The sequence below is a fragment of the Salvelinus sp. IW2-2015 genome, linkage group LG1, assembly GCF_002910315.2.
Source record: "Salvelinus sp. IW2-2015 linkage group LG1, ASM291031v2, whole genome shotgun sequence".
NCBI lineage: Eukaryota > Metazoa > Chordata > Actinopteri > Salmoniformes > Salmonidae > Salvelinus > Salvelinus sp. IW2-2015.
Window position 1 is genome coordinate 28,313,878 of NC_036838.1, and position 14,032 is coordinate 28,327,909.

Consider the following 14,032-nt stretch of genomic DNA (forward strand, 5'->3'; position numbering starts at 1 on the left):
GGGGCCGCAGTGGAGAGGGTCAAGAGCTTCAAGTTCCTCAGTGTACACATCAATGTCCTCTAACTCCAGCACAGTCGGGAAGAAGGCACGGTAGTCCCTCTTCTCCCTCAGGAGGCTGAAACGATTTGGCATGGCCCTTCAGATCCTTAGGAACTTTACAGCTGCACCATTGAGAACATCCTGACTGTTTGTATCACCGTCTGGTATGGCAACTGCACATTAAAACTGAAAGTGGATCTACCTAGACCAGTATGGACTATTGGAACTTTGAGAGTTAACCATCCCTGTGAACAGGTTTGGTGTCTCATATCATTTTTTTTTTTACAGAAGCTGTAACGTGTACGCTAAGAATTGGGAAGCAACTACAGGGAGAGCACATTTAATAATAAATTGAACATAGTACAAAATAAGAAACATGAAAAGTGTACAGACATGAAACAGAAACAGAGTCAATAACGCCTGGGGAAAGAACCAAAGGGAGTGACAGATATAGGGGAGGTAATCAGGAAGGTGATGGAGTCGGTAGTCATTTAGGCAGGTTACCTTAGTGTTCTTGTGCACAGGCACTATGGTGGTCTGCTTAAAACATGTTGGTATTACAGACTCGGACAGGGAGAGGTTGAAAATGTCAGTGAAGACACTTGCTAGTTGGTCAGCGCATGCTCGCAGTACATGTCCTGATAATCCGTMTGGCCTTGTGGCCATGTGAATGTTGACCTGTCTAAAGGTCTTACTCACATTGGCTGTGGAGAGCGTGATCACACAGTCTTCCGGTACAGCTGGCGCTCTCATGCATGTTTCAGTGTTATTTGCCTCGAAGCGAGCATAGAAGTAGTTTAGCTCGTCCGGTAGGCTTGTGCCACTGGGCAGCTCTCGACTGTGCTTCCCTTTGAAGTCTGTGATGGTTTGCAGGCCCTGCCACATCCGACGAGCGTCATAGCCGGTGTAGTACGACTCGATCTTAGTCCTGTATTGATGCTTTGCCTGTTTGATGGTTCGTCGGAGGACATGGCAGGATTTCTTTTAAGCTTCCGGGTTAGAGTCCAGCTCCTTGAAAGCGGCAGCTCTAGCCTTTAGCTCAATGCGGAGGCTGCCTGTAATCCATGTTTTCTGGTTGGGGTATGAATGTACGGTCACTGTGGTGACGACGTCATCGATGCACTTATTGATGAAGCCAATGACAGATGTGGTGTACTCCTCAATGGCATTAGAGGAATCGCGGAACATATTCCAGTCTGTGCTAGCAAAACAGTCCTGTAGCTTAGCATCTGCTTCATCTGACCACTTTTTTATTGATCTAGTGACTGGTGCTTCCTGCTTAAATTTTTGCTTGTAAGCAGGAATCAGGAGGATAGAATTATGGTCGGCTGAGGCACGGGAGCCTGTAGAGCCAGCTGAGGCGCGGGAACCTGTAGAGACGGGTGAGGTGCGGGAACCTGTCGAGCCGGCTGAGGCGCGGGAGCCTGATGAGCTGGCTCAGGCATAGGATCCCGGCGAGCCGGCTGAGGCATGGAAGCCTGACGAGCCAACCGAGACTTGAGAACCTGTCGAACCAGCTCAGGCATYCCCGGTAGCATTGGCAATGACAGCCTGACGAGTCAACTGAGGCTTGAGAACCTGTCGAGCCAGCTGAGGCATGAAAGCCCGACGAGCTAGCTGAGGCATTCCTGGTAGCTTCGGCAATGGAAGCCTGACGAGCCAACCAAGGCTTGTGAACCTGTCAAGCCAGCTGAGGCATGGAAGCCTGACGAGCCAGCTGAGATAACCCCGGTTGCTTCAGCAGCTGCCCTTCGACCTGACGTCACCAGTAAAAAAAAAGCAAAAGAAAATCCCTGTTATTCTGTAAGGCGTTATTCTGTAACGTGTATGCTAAGAATCGGGAAGCAAGTACAGGGAGTGCATTTAATAAATAACGGTATATGGAACAAACAAAGAACCACGACTAGCATACAGACATTAAACAGAAACAATAACGCCTGAGGAAAGAACCAAAGGGAGTGACAGATATAGGGGAGGGATTCAGGAAGGTGATGGAATCCAGGTGAGTCTAATGAGGCGCAGGTGCACGTAACGATGGTGACAGGTGGGCGTAATAATGAATAAACTGGCGACAACGAGCGCCAGAGAGGAGGAGCTGGAGTAGACGTGACACAGGATACCCACTGATCAGACACTGGTTGAATCAACGTTGTTTCAAAGTAATTGGTCAACGTATTGTGATGTGGAATCAACGTGGAAAATAGATWGGATTTTTTTWAAAGTCATCAACCAGTACTGCTTTCATCTCATTTCAACCAGCGTTTGTAAATATTGAAATAGGGGTAAAACTTAAACTTGAATACATTGACTTAACCTGACTAACAGGTTGTTACATCAATTTAATTTCAACATAATCATCAGAACTATGTATACGTTGAAAGTGTGTGGAATATTTCAGGTAGAAACGTAAACAAATCTTTTCCATCCTATATTCAATTGTACACGGAGTGTACAAAACGTTAAGAACTCCTTACTAACCCTTTCTCCTAACCCTAACCTTAACCCTTTAACCTAACTTATAAACTAGCTAAAGTTAGCCACCTAGCTAGAATTCGTAACATACCATACGTTTTGCAAAAACGTAACATGTTGTACGTTTAGTAAATTCGTAACATATAATACAAATTGTAATTCGTAAAACATGTTTTTTTCATTGCACTGTTCCGAACAGCAAAATAAAGTTCTGAAATGGTTTGAACCAAAAAAAAAGTTCTGCTTTATATCGTTCTTTTCTGTTCCTTTTGAAACCTCTGACATAGATTTTTTTTAAACATTTAGCTCGACATTAAATTACTTCACCAATCAGTGCGGATCGAGCAGCTTGCTATGGAGTGGGTAAGTGATTTCATCTTTATAGGGAAGTCGTTAAGAGCAAATTGTATTTTGCCGTAACAGCATGGTTTAATTGAATCATAATGAAAGACAAACACACACACTGTGCACTGTGCTGCCAGTCACTATGGACAGACAAGTGTAGGGTGTGAGATGCGACTGGAGGCTTGGCTTGAAGTGCTGGGCATCTTGTTATGACATGATTTACCGGAATTAGGCTTCWATGGAGGAATTTTGAATGTCTTTGAACTTCAGAGATTTGGCTTAACGTTGGATCAGAGCTAACAATCTTGTGTGTGCAGAGCAGCACTAGAATTAAAACACAACTTACCTTTCTGTAGTTAATAAATCCAATGTGGAACGTGATAATTATAGTATCCTTAACTACATTYTGAAAAAGTTAATCCATTCCTCACTATTTAAAAATCTCTCTTCCTAATTTTTTAATCACATTTGTAATGTCGTCAGTAGGCTATAATAAGCAATGCTTCGGAGGGGAAGGGCCAGGCAGTTTACACACACACACACACTGGCAAAGATTTCCAGCTGGCAGGCAGACACTAGAATACTTTTGAGTGACAGAGTGAGGGCTTGCATAGGAACTTTGTTGTGATTTTTGTGGGACTGGAAAAAAAGGCTTGTAACATTAAAGAATGTTATTTACCGGTTCCATTGCTTTTAAAATAACGGTTCTGTTCCAGAAAAATATAGATCCCGGTTCTAATTCTGTTCCTCAAATAATTGTATTATTTTCTGTTTTTTAATTCTGTTCCCTAAACTGGTTCCAACCCCTTATTACAAGGGATTGGAGCAAGTAGGTTGGCTGCTAGGCATTTGTATATTACAGCATATTAATACTAKGTGTTTTATATCACTTGCACTTCTAGAGGCCTAAACAAAGGCTTCCAAACTGTCCGTGATTACAGGGTAAAACAGATCAAATGGACATGGTTGAATATTCAACCATTATAGGTTTAATAAATCCTCTTAAGGATCGGACTCTTTTTTTCCAATTTTCACCTAAAATGACATACCCAAATCTAACTGCCTGTAGCTCAGGACCTGAAGCAAGGATATGCATATTATTGATACCATTTGAAAGGAAACAATTTGAAGTTTGTGGAAATGTTAAATTAATATAGTAGAATATAACACATTAGATCTGGTAAAAGATAATACAAAGAAACGTGTTTTTTTGTATTTTTTTTTGTACCATCAGCTTTGAAATGTAAGAGAAAGACCAAAATGTATTATTCCAGCCCAGGTGCAATTTTGATTTTGGCCACTAGATGGCAGCAGTGTATGTGCAAAGTTTTAGACTGATCCAATGAACCATTGCGTTTCTGTTCAACATTTGGTATCAAGACTGCCCAAATGTGCCTAATTGGTTTATAACTGTGCACTATCCTCAAACAATAGCATGGTATTCTTTCACTGTAAAATCTACTGTAAATTCGACAGTGCAGTTAGATTAACATGAATTGAAGCTTTCTGCCAATATCAGATATGTCTATGTCCTGGGAAATGTTCTTGTTACTTACAACCTCATGCTAATCACATTAGCCTACGTTAGCTCAACCGTCCCGACCGATCCTGTAGAGGTTTTAAGATCCACTGCCAGTCTGATCTGTCCCCTATATACATTTTGAATTGTTAGGGAACTACTAACACATATCACTTAAATTRATACAGGACTCTCACTAACCGGGTGGAACAAATATAGCCACTTTCAAGGCATGCYTTAAAATATGTTAATGAGCCAGCGGTTCTTTCCCCTCTCACAATACTTTTCTACAATGCACCATCATTTATAGTATGCAGCATTAAATATACAGCAAAACAACAATACAGTACGTTATTGTTGAATTGTATTGAAAATCTATTCAGGAATTGCTAATAGTGAATATGTAACTATATATTACAGCATACCAACTGATATTTGGTGTTTTATATCACTTGCAAGCCTTGACAAAGGCTTCTAAACTGACARTGACTACAGGGACAAACAGATCAAAAGGACAAGGCCAGCCACTCAACCATTACATGTTTGCGACTTGCTGTCACTCTGATCTGTCCCCTATATCAGGTATTCCCAAACTGGGGTACGGGGTACGCACAATGCCGTCGGGGGTACGCCAAATAAAAATGTGAATCACATTTTCAAACAGTACATTTATATTTTCCAATGGGCCTATACATTTGGGTGAGGTTTTTTTCTCGCCTGAGTAGCCTTGTTTCACTGACAAAAATWAAATTWAACCATCYAGTGTTCAGCGAAATARCAACACAATGTCAAATACAGGCAGCCTAGTCAAATAATGAACATCCAATCGCATTAACCGTTACTCTTTCGCGGGAAACCTTCACTCTTGCACAGACATATAGAAACGAAACATGACAATGTAAAAAAACAAGCCACGGGAGTTTTTGAGCGAGAATAAAGATGACTTTCGAGTAGTAAGACATGTATAAAAGCAATAGATACCATTAATAAGAAGGGGCTAGAAGCGTCTTATATGGTGAGCTACCCCATACTATTGTGGAGGACTTAATTCTTCCTGCTGCTGCGGATATGGCTGGGACAATGCTGGGGGAAAAGGCCCAAAAACTATACAGACAATGACTTCATCAAACAACACTGTTTCACGACGCATCAGTGACATGTTTTGAAACAATTACTGCTTCACATACAAGCCAGTGAATTATATGCGTTACAGCTGAGTCAACAGACCATGGCGGGCCTGGCACAGCTCCTGGTATATGTCCGTTACGTCCGTTACGTTTATGGGGGGTCAATTAAGGATGACATCCTCTTCTGCAAACCACTGGAAACAAGGAAAACATGAGAGGATATTTTTAAAGTACTGGACAGCTTTGTGACATCAAATGGACTTTGGTGGTCAAGATGAGTTGGTATCTGTACTGATGGCACAAAAGCCATGACAGGGAGACACAGTGGAGAGGTAACGCGCGTGCAAGCAGTTGCTCCCAACGCCACTTGGGTACACTGCAGCAACCACCGAGAGGCTCTTGCTGCCAAGGGAATGCCTGACAGCTTGAAAGATATTTTGGGCACTACAGTGAAGGTTAACAGGTTAACTTTGTTAAAACAAGGCCCCTGAACTCCCGTGCATTTTCTGCATTATGCAATGATCAAATCAAATCAAAGTTTATTTGTCACGTGCGCCGAATACAACAGGTGTAGACCTTACAGTGAAATGCTTGCTTACAGGCTCTAACTAATAGTGCAAAAAAGGTATTAGGTGAACAATAGGTAAGTAAAGAAATAAAAACAACAGTAAAAAGACAGTGAAAATAACAGTAGCGAGGCTATAAAAGTAGCGAGGCTACATACAGACACTGGGTAGTCAGGCTGATTGAGGTAGTATGTACATGTAGATATGGTTAAAGTGACTATGCATATATTATAAACAGAGAGTAGCAGTAGCGTAAAAGAGGGGTTGGCGGGTTGTGGGTGGCGGGACACAATGCAGATAGCCCCGGTTAGCYAATGTGCGGGAGCACTGGTTGGTCGGGCCAATTGAGGTAGTATGTACATGAMTGTATAGTTAAAGTGACTATGCATATATGATCAACAGAGAGTAGCAGCAGCGTAAAAGAGGAGTTGGGGGGGMACACAAAGGAAATAGTCCGGGTAGCCATTTGATTATCTTTGACAATTTTTAGGGCCTTCCTCTGACACCGCCTGGTGTAGAGGTCCTGGATGGCAGGCAGCTTAGCACCAGTGATGTACTKGGCCATACRCACTACCCTCTGTAGTGCCTTGTGGTCGGAGGCCGAGCAGTTGCCATACCAGGCAGTGATGGAACCAGTCAGGATGCTCTCGATGGTGCAGCTGTAGAACATTTTGAGGATCTGAGAACCCATGCCAAATCTTTTCAATCTCCTGAGGGGGAATAGGCTTTGTCGTGCCCTCTTCACGACTGTCTTAGTATGTTTGGACCATGATAGTTTGTTGGTGATGTGGACACCAAGGAACTTGAAGTTCTCAACCTGCCTAGCCAAGGTATTAGAATCCCTGACCAACTCACAGCTAATTTATTTACTTTCTCACTTTTTTCTGAATGTGAACCAGTCTGGTTTAGATTTGGACATAACACTTTTAAGTCTATGCTTGTTTTACATGTTGTGTTAAATTGCCTAGATCATAAAATCATTGTGCTGCCTTATTTATAGACCTTTCCAAAGCCTTCAACACCGTTGACCGTTCCCTACTCATAAAAAAAGCTATTTTACCAAGAAGGAGAGTGATGGAGTGCTGCATTAGTTGACCTGGCCTCCACAATCCCCCGACCTCAACCAAATTGAAATGTTTTGGGATGAGTCGGACAGCAGAGTGAAGGAAAAGCAGCCAACAAGTGCTCAGCATACGTGGGAACTCCTTCAAAACTGTTGGGAAAGCATTCCAGGTGAAGCTGGTTGATAGAATGTCAAGAGTGTGCAAAGCTGTCATCTAGGCAAAGAGTGGCTATTTGAAGAATCTCAAATATAAAATATATTTTGATTTGCCTATTCTATAATTCACGCAAAAATGTCTCAGATGGACTACACTTTTACTAATTGGAATCGTTCTCTCATCGAGTGTGTTCCCGCCTATAAATATCTGGGCGTTTGGATTGATAAAGATCTAACGTTTAAAAAACACACAGAAGAGCTAGTTAAAAAGATACGATTTAAAGTGGGCTTCTGTCACGTCTACTCCCGCTCCTCCTCTCTGGTGCTCGTTGTCGCCAGTTTACTCATCATTACTCACACCTGCCACCATTGTTACGYGCACCTGCGCTTCATGAGACTCACCTGGACTCCATCACCTTCCTGATTACCTCCCCTATATCAGTCACTCCCTTTGGTTCATTACCCAGGCATTATTGACTCGATTTCATGTCTGTACACTTTTCGTGTTTCTTGTTTTGTACTAGTTTTCATTTATTATAAAATTTGCACTCCCTGTAGTTGCTTCCCGATTCTTAGCATACACGTTACAGAATAACGCCTCACCAAAGGGAAGCAACAGGGATTAATTGTATTTTTTTTGCTTTTTTACTGGTGACGTCAGGTCCAAGGGCGGCTGCTGAAGCAACTCGCCACAGCCGGCTCTGTGGGTACACGTGCCTCAGCCGGCTCTGTGGCTTCCCGCGCCTCAGCCGGCTCGTCGGGCTCCCGTGTCTCAACAGAAACGACCACCCTGGTCCTTGGGACCGTCCCTCTGGTCGGTGTCCTGCGGCTGGAGCCATGCGTCAGGGAAGGGGTACTGTCACGTCTACTCCCGCTCCTCCTCTCTGGCGCTCATTGTCCCCAGTTTACTCATCATTACGCACACCTGTCACCATYGTTACGCGCAACTGTTGGCTCGTCAGACTCCCATACCTCAGCTGGTCGGGCTCCCGTACCTCAGCTGGCTCATTTGGCTCCCATGCCCCAGTCGGATTGTCGGGATCCCACGGGCTCATCGAGCTCCCACGCCTCAGCCTTCTCTGCGGGTTCACGCGCCTCATGCCGTCTCTGCGGGTTCACGCGCCTCATGCCGGCTCTGCGGGTTCACGCGCCTCATGCCGGCTCTGCGGGTTCTCGCGCCTCAGCTGGCTCTGCGGGTTCACGCGCCTCATGCCGGCTCTGCGGGTTCACGCGCCTCATGCCGGCTCTGCGGGTTCTCGCGCCTCAGCCGGCTCTGCGGGTTCTCGCACCTCAGCCGGCTCGTCGGGTTCCCGTGCCTCTGTCGGCTAGTCGGGTTCCTCAGGGAGGTGGTACTGTCACGTCTACTCCCGCTCCTCTCTGGCGCTCATTGTCACCAGTTTACTCATAATTACACACACCTGTCACCATCGTTACAAGCACCTGTGCCTCATGAGACTCATCTGGACTCCATCACCTTCCTGATTACCTCCCCTATATCTGGCACTCCCTTTGGTTCTTTCCTCAGGCGTTATTGTTTCTGTTTATATGTTTCATGTCTGTACGCTACTCGTGTTTCTTGTTTTGTTCCATGTAACTTTTATGAAATGCACTCCCTGTACTTGCTTCCCAATTCTTAKCATGCACGTTACATCCTGTAACATGTCTGTCTCTTTCGAAGGCGCTGAACGCTTCTGTGACAACATTGAGGACATGATTGGCTATAGGCCCTCCTCCCTGGTCAAGTATTGTTGGCTCTACATTACCCCTACTATCTGCACAGTGAGTTTAAACCCAGTCCATTTTTATCATTATTTCATTCATTCTTTTTTATGGATACAACTGCAATTATGCTTACAAAACTTTCTGCTGTCTATCAATGGCAAGGCAAGACATAATCAAAACAACAATGAAACAACATATTTCTGACATCTTCTTTTCTCTCTTCAAGGGAACCTTTGTATTCTCCCTGCTGAAGTACAGCCCTTTGAAGTTCAACAACACATATGTGTACCCGTGGTGGGCCTACTGGCTAGGCTGGTTCCTGGCTATGTCTTCCCTATCTCTCATCCCCATCACCATGGTCTACAAATTGTACCGGGGCAAAGGGACTTTCTGGCAGGTCAGTATGATGGGAAGTTTTCCCTGGAACATTTAAAAGTGTGAATGATTGCATCAAATTCTTGTTGTTGCACTTTGTCATATTTACAAAGTTAACAATCTAGAAAATGTAAATTAGAAAGGCTAAATAAAATTAATCTGATCGGAAAGGCTGGGACCTTTCATCTGGTTCTTTCATCTCTAGCATATAGTTTATGCACTATTCTGAGATTTGTAAGAATACTTTTGAAGCACATTGATTATACTTACTTTGAGATCCCTTTGCTCCCAAGCGCCTCCAGACAATCTGTCGGCCAGCAGATGACCTTCCTATGATGATGAAGGAGGAGATGGTAGGTCTCTATGCTCTGGATCATGTTACTGACGATGAGAAGACATACAGCAATAATCTATAGACTGACTGTTCTACTACTACTTTTCGGGCTGGTTTCCCAGACACAGATTAAGCCTAGTGGGACTGAGACCATGCTTTTTCGTCCAGGACTAGGCTTAATATGTGTCCGGGAAACAAGCCTTTTTTTTGTCTATTTTTGTAATTTAAAAAAAAAATATATATATATATATATACACACAGTGGCAAGAAAACGTATGTGTACCTTTTGGAATTACCTGGATTTCTGCATAAATTGGTCATCAAATTTGATCTGATCTTTATAATAGACAAACATAGTGTGCTTAAACTAATAACACTCAAATTATTATATATTTTTTTGTCTATATTGAATACATCATTTAAACATTCACAGTGTAGGTTGGAAAAAGTATGTGAACCCCTAGGCTAATGACTTCTCCAAAAGCTAATTGGAGTCAGGAGTCAGCTAACCTGGCGGCAGGGTAGCCTAGTGGTTAGGGTTTTGTACTAGTAACCGAAAGGTTGCAAGTTTGAATCCCTGAGCTGACAAGGTACAAATCTCTTGTTCTGCCCCTGAACAAGGCAGTTAACCCACTGTTCCTAGGCCGTCATTGAAAATAAGAATTTGTTCTTAACTGACTTGCCTAGTTAAATAAAGGTAAAATAAAAAAAACTGGAGTCCAATCAATGAGATGAGAAGAGATTGGAGATGTTGGTTAAAGCTGCCTTGCCCTATTAAAAAAACGCTCACATAATTTGAGTTTGCTATTCACAAGAAGCATTGCCTGATGTGAACCATGCCTCGAACAAAAGAGATCTCAGTAGACCTAAGATTAAGAATTGTTGACTTGCATAAAGCTGGAAAGGGTTACAAAAGTATCTCTAAATGCCTTGATGTGCAAGACAAATTGTATATAAATGGAGAAAGTTTGGCACTGTAGCTACTCTCCCTAGGAGTGGCCGTCCTGCAAAGATGACTGCAAGAGCACAGTGTAGAATGCTCAATGAGGTTAAGAAGAATCCTAGAGTGTCAGCTAAAGACTTACAGAAATCTCTGGAACATGCTAACATCTCTGTTGACGAGTCTACGATACGTAAAACACTAAACAAGAATGGTGTACATGGGAGAACACCACGGAAGAAGCCACTGCTGTCTAAAAAAACATTGCTGCACATCTGAAGTTTGCAAAAATGAACCTGGATGTTCCACAGTGCTACTGGCAAAATATTTTGTGGACAGATGAAACTACAGTTGCGTTGCTTGGAAGGAACACACAACACTATGTGTGGAGAAAAAAGCYACAGCACACCAACAATAAAACCTCATCCCAACTGTAAAGTATGGTGGAGGGAGCATCATGGTTTGGGGCTGCTTTGCTGCCTCAGGGTCTGGACAGCTTGCTATCATCGACGGAAAAATGAATTCCCAAGTTTATCAAGACATTTTGCAGGAGAAAGTTAGGTTACCTGTCCGCCAATTGAAGTTCAACAGAAGTTGGGTGATGCAACRGGACAACGAACCAAAACACAGAAGTAAAGGTCAGGACTCAGGTCAGGACTCAACCCGATTGAGATACTGTGGCATGACCTCAAGAGAGCAGTTCACACCAGACATCCCAATAATATTGCTGAACTGAAACAGTTTTGTAAAGAGGAATGGTCCAAAATTCCTCCTGACTTTTGTGCAGGTCTGATCTGTAACTACAGAAAACGTTTGGTTGAGGATATTGCTGCCAAAGGTGGGTCAACCATTTATTAAATCCAAGGGTTCACATACTTTTCCCACCCTGCACTGTGAATGTTTACACGGTGTGTTCAATAAAGACATGAAAACRTATAATTGTTTGTGTGTTATTAGTTTAAGCAGACTGTGTTTGTCTATTGTTGTKACYTAGATGAAGAYCAGATTACATTTTATGACCAATTTATGCAGAAATCCAGGTATTTCCAAAGGGTTCACATACTTTTTCTCGCCACTGTATATATATTAAGGGTTTTTGGGGGCTTTGTGTTTTATATAGTTCATGTAGCTGCTCAGAGTTGTGCTTGAGTAATGTGGGGTATTAGGTTTGAACTGCAGTATGATGTATAGTGAGTGTAATATCATAGTTTTATTTAGCTTAATCAACTTAATATCTATAGCATAACGTGTGAAATCATAGAAACATATTTTTCTTAAGATTGAAATGATTAGTGTGTTGTAGACCAATCATAAAATAGCTACACCTAGATCACCTAAACATTTTGGGCCGGTTTCCCACACACAGAGAATCTCCATTGAACATGCTTTTTAGTCCAGGATTAGGCCTAATCTGTGCATACACTCAGTATACAGTAGTTCATCAAATCAAGGYATTGACGTGTACCTTTTATTTTACCGGGTAAATTGACATGCAATCACCCCATTTGTAATGAACTATTCTTATTTGAACAACCAAAATGAACAACCTCAGGATCTAATTCTAAAGAATAATGTTATAAACCCCCTGTGTGTAATTTGGTCACAAAAAGATAATGCATTTTAGTCTACTGTTAAACTTCAAATCCATTTCTGATGTCTGTATCATGTTGTATCTTGCGGAAGTGTTGGTCTTGCAATACAAATCTACCACAGCAGGGTTTTTGATGTATTTTTTGAAAGTCAACATGTACACCTGGAACATTGTATATACAGGTAACTGCCAAAAGAACGGAAACACTTGAGGGATAAATGAGGGATACAAGGTCAATTGAAAGCAGTTGCTTTCACACGGGTGTGATTCCTGAATTAATTAAGCAATTAAAACATCCCGTCATTCTTAGGGTCATGTATAAAAACTCCCAGTTGCCCATTGTTTTGGCTACCATGGCTAGAAGAAGAGATCTCTGACTTTGAAAGAGGGGTCTCAAAGGAGCAAAGAGGGGTTTAAAGTGTGTTTGTGTGTCTCAGTCACCAGATCTCAACCCAATCGAACACTTATGGGAGATTCTGGACTGGTACCTGAGACAGCGTTTTCCACAACCATCAACAAAATACCAAATTATAGAATTTCTATTGGAAGACTGGTGTTGTATCCCTCTAATAGATTTCCAGACACATTTCCAGATTTCCAGACACAATTGGCATCCAGCCGATGCCAATTGATGCTGCGCTGGTGGCTCGTGGCCCAACGCCCTATTAAGACACTTTATGTTGGTGTTTCCTTTATTTTCGCAGTTACCTGTATCTCATTATATCAACGTATGTAGAAGTGTTCTATTTTAACTAATACTGTTTTATAAGATATTTTTGTTAACGTTTCTGTAATAAAATACYTTAAAACAGAACACTGATCCTTCTTACTCCTTATTTGTATTTATTTTACCAGGCAAGTCAGTTAAGAACAAATTCTTATTTACAATGATGGCCTACGAAAAGGCCTCCTGCGGGGACGGGGGCTAGGATTAAAAATACAAATACATTTAATTAAAATATAGGACAAAACACACATCACGACAAGAGAGACAACACAACACTACATAAAAAGAGACCTAAGACAACAACATAGCATCCAGGACAAGGCTTATTCTGTGTCCATGAAATCAGCCCTTTTTTTTGTCTATTCTAGTTTATTTTTGTAACTTAAAGAGAGACCTATGACAACAACATGGTAGCGGCACAACACATGACAACACAACATGGTAGCAGCACAAAACAGGGTACAAACGTTATTGGGCACAGACAACAGCACAAAGGGCAAGAAGGTAGAGGCAACACATCACGCAAAGCAGACCCAACTGTCAGTAAGAGTGTCTGGTGGGATGTAGGCCTATGTATCATATAGCCTACAATATGTGATACAGACCGGCGTCGGAGTCAATTCGAAATGAAGTCTTTCAATTGAGGAAGGGATTTAAATTGAAAATGCCAAAATTGAAAAGAGTTTGACATAAATACACTACATGACCAAAAGTATGTGGACACCTGCTCGTCAAACATCTCATTCCAAAATCATGGGCATTAAAATGGAGTTGTTTCCCCCTTTGCTGCTATAACAGCCTCCACTATTCTGGGAAGGCTTTCCACTAGATGTTGGAACATTGCCGCGGGTACTTGCCTCCATTCAGCCACAAGAGTATTAGTAAGGACGGTCACTGATGTTGGGTGATTAGGCCTGGCTCGCAGTCGGCATTCCATTTCAAACCCATTAACCCCAACTCTGATCCAGACCTCTGCTTGAAGAGGACAAAGGGGAACGTTTCATAACACATCTGTTTGGTCTGGTGGACTTAACAAAAATGTGTTCGCTCAACTGA

General features: G+C 42.4%; 1 long non-coding RNA gene across 1 annotated transcript; it reads left to right on the forward strand.

Annotated features, from left to right (window-relative positions):
- The first annotated feature begins 2,975 nt into the window (after positions 1-2,975).
- Positions 2,976-13,063, forward strand: LOC111967822 (uncharacterized). Its single transcript, XR_011479908.1, has 3 exons — positions 2,976-9,066; positions 9,236-9,406; positions 9,678-13,063. It is a non-coding gene; the product is annotated as an uncharacterized lncRNA (long non-coding RNA).
- The last annotated feature ends 969 nt before the right edge of the window (positions 13,064-14,032 follow it).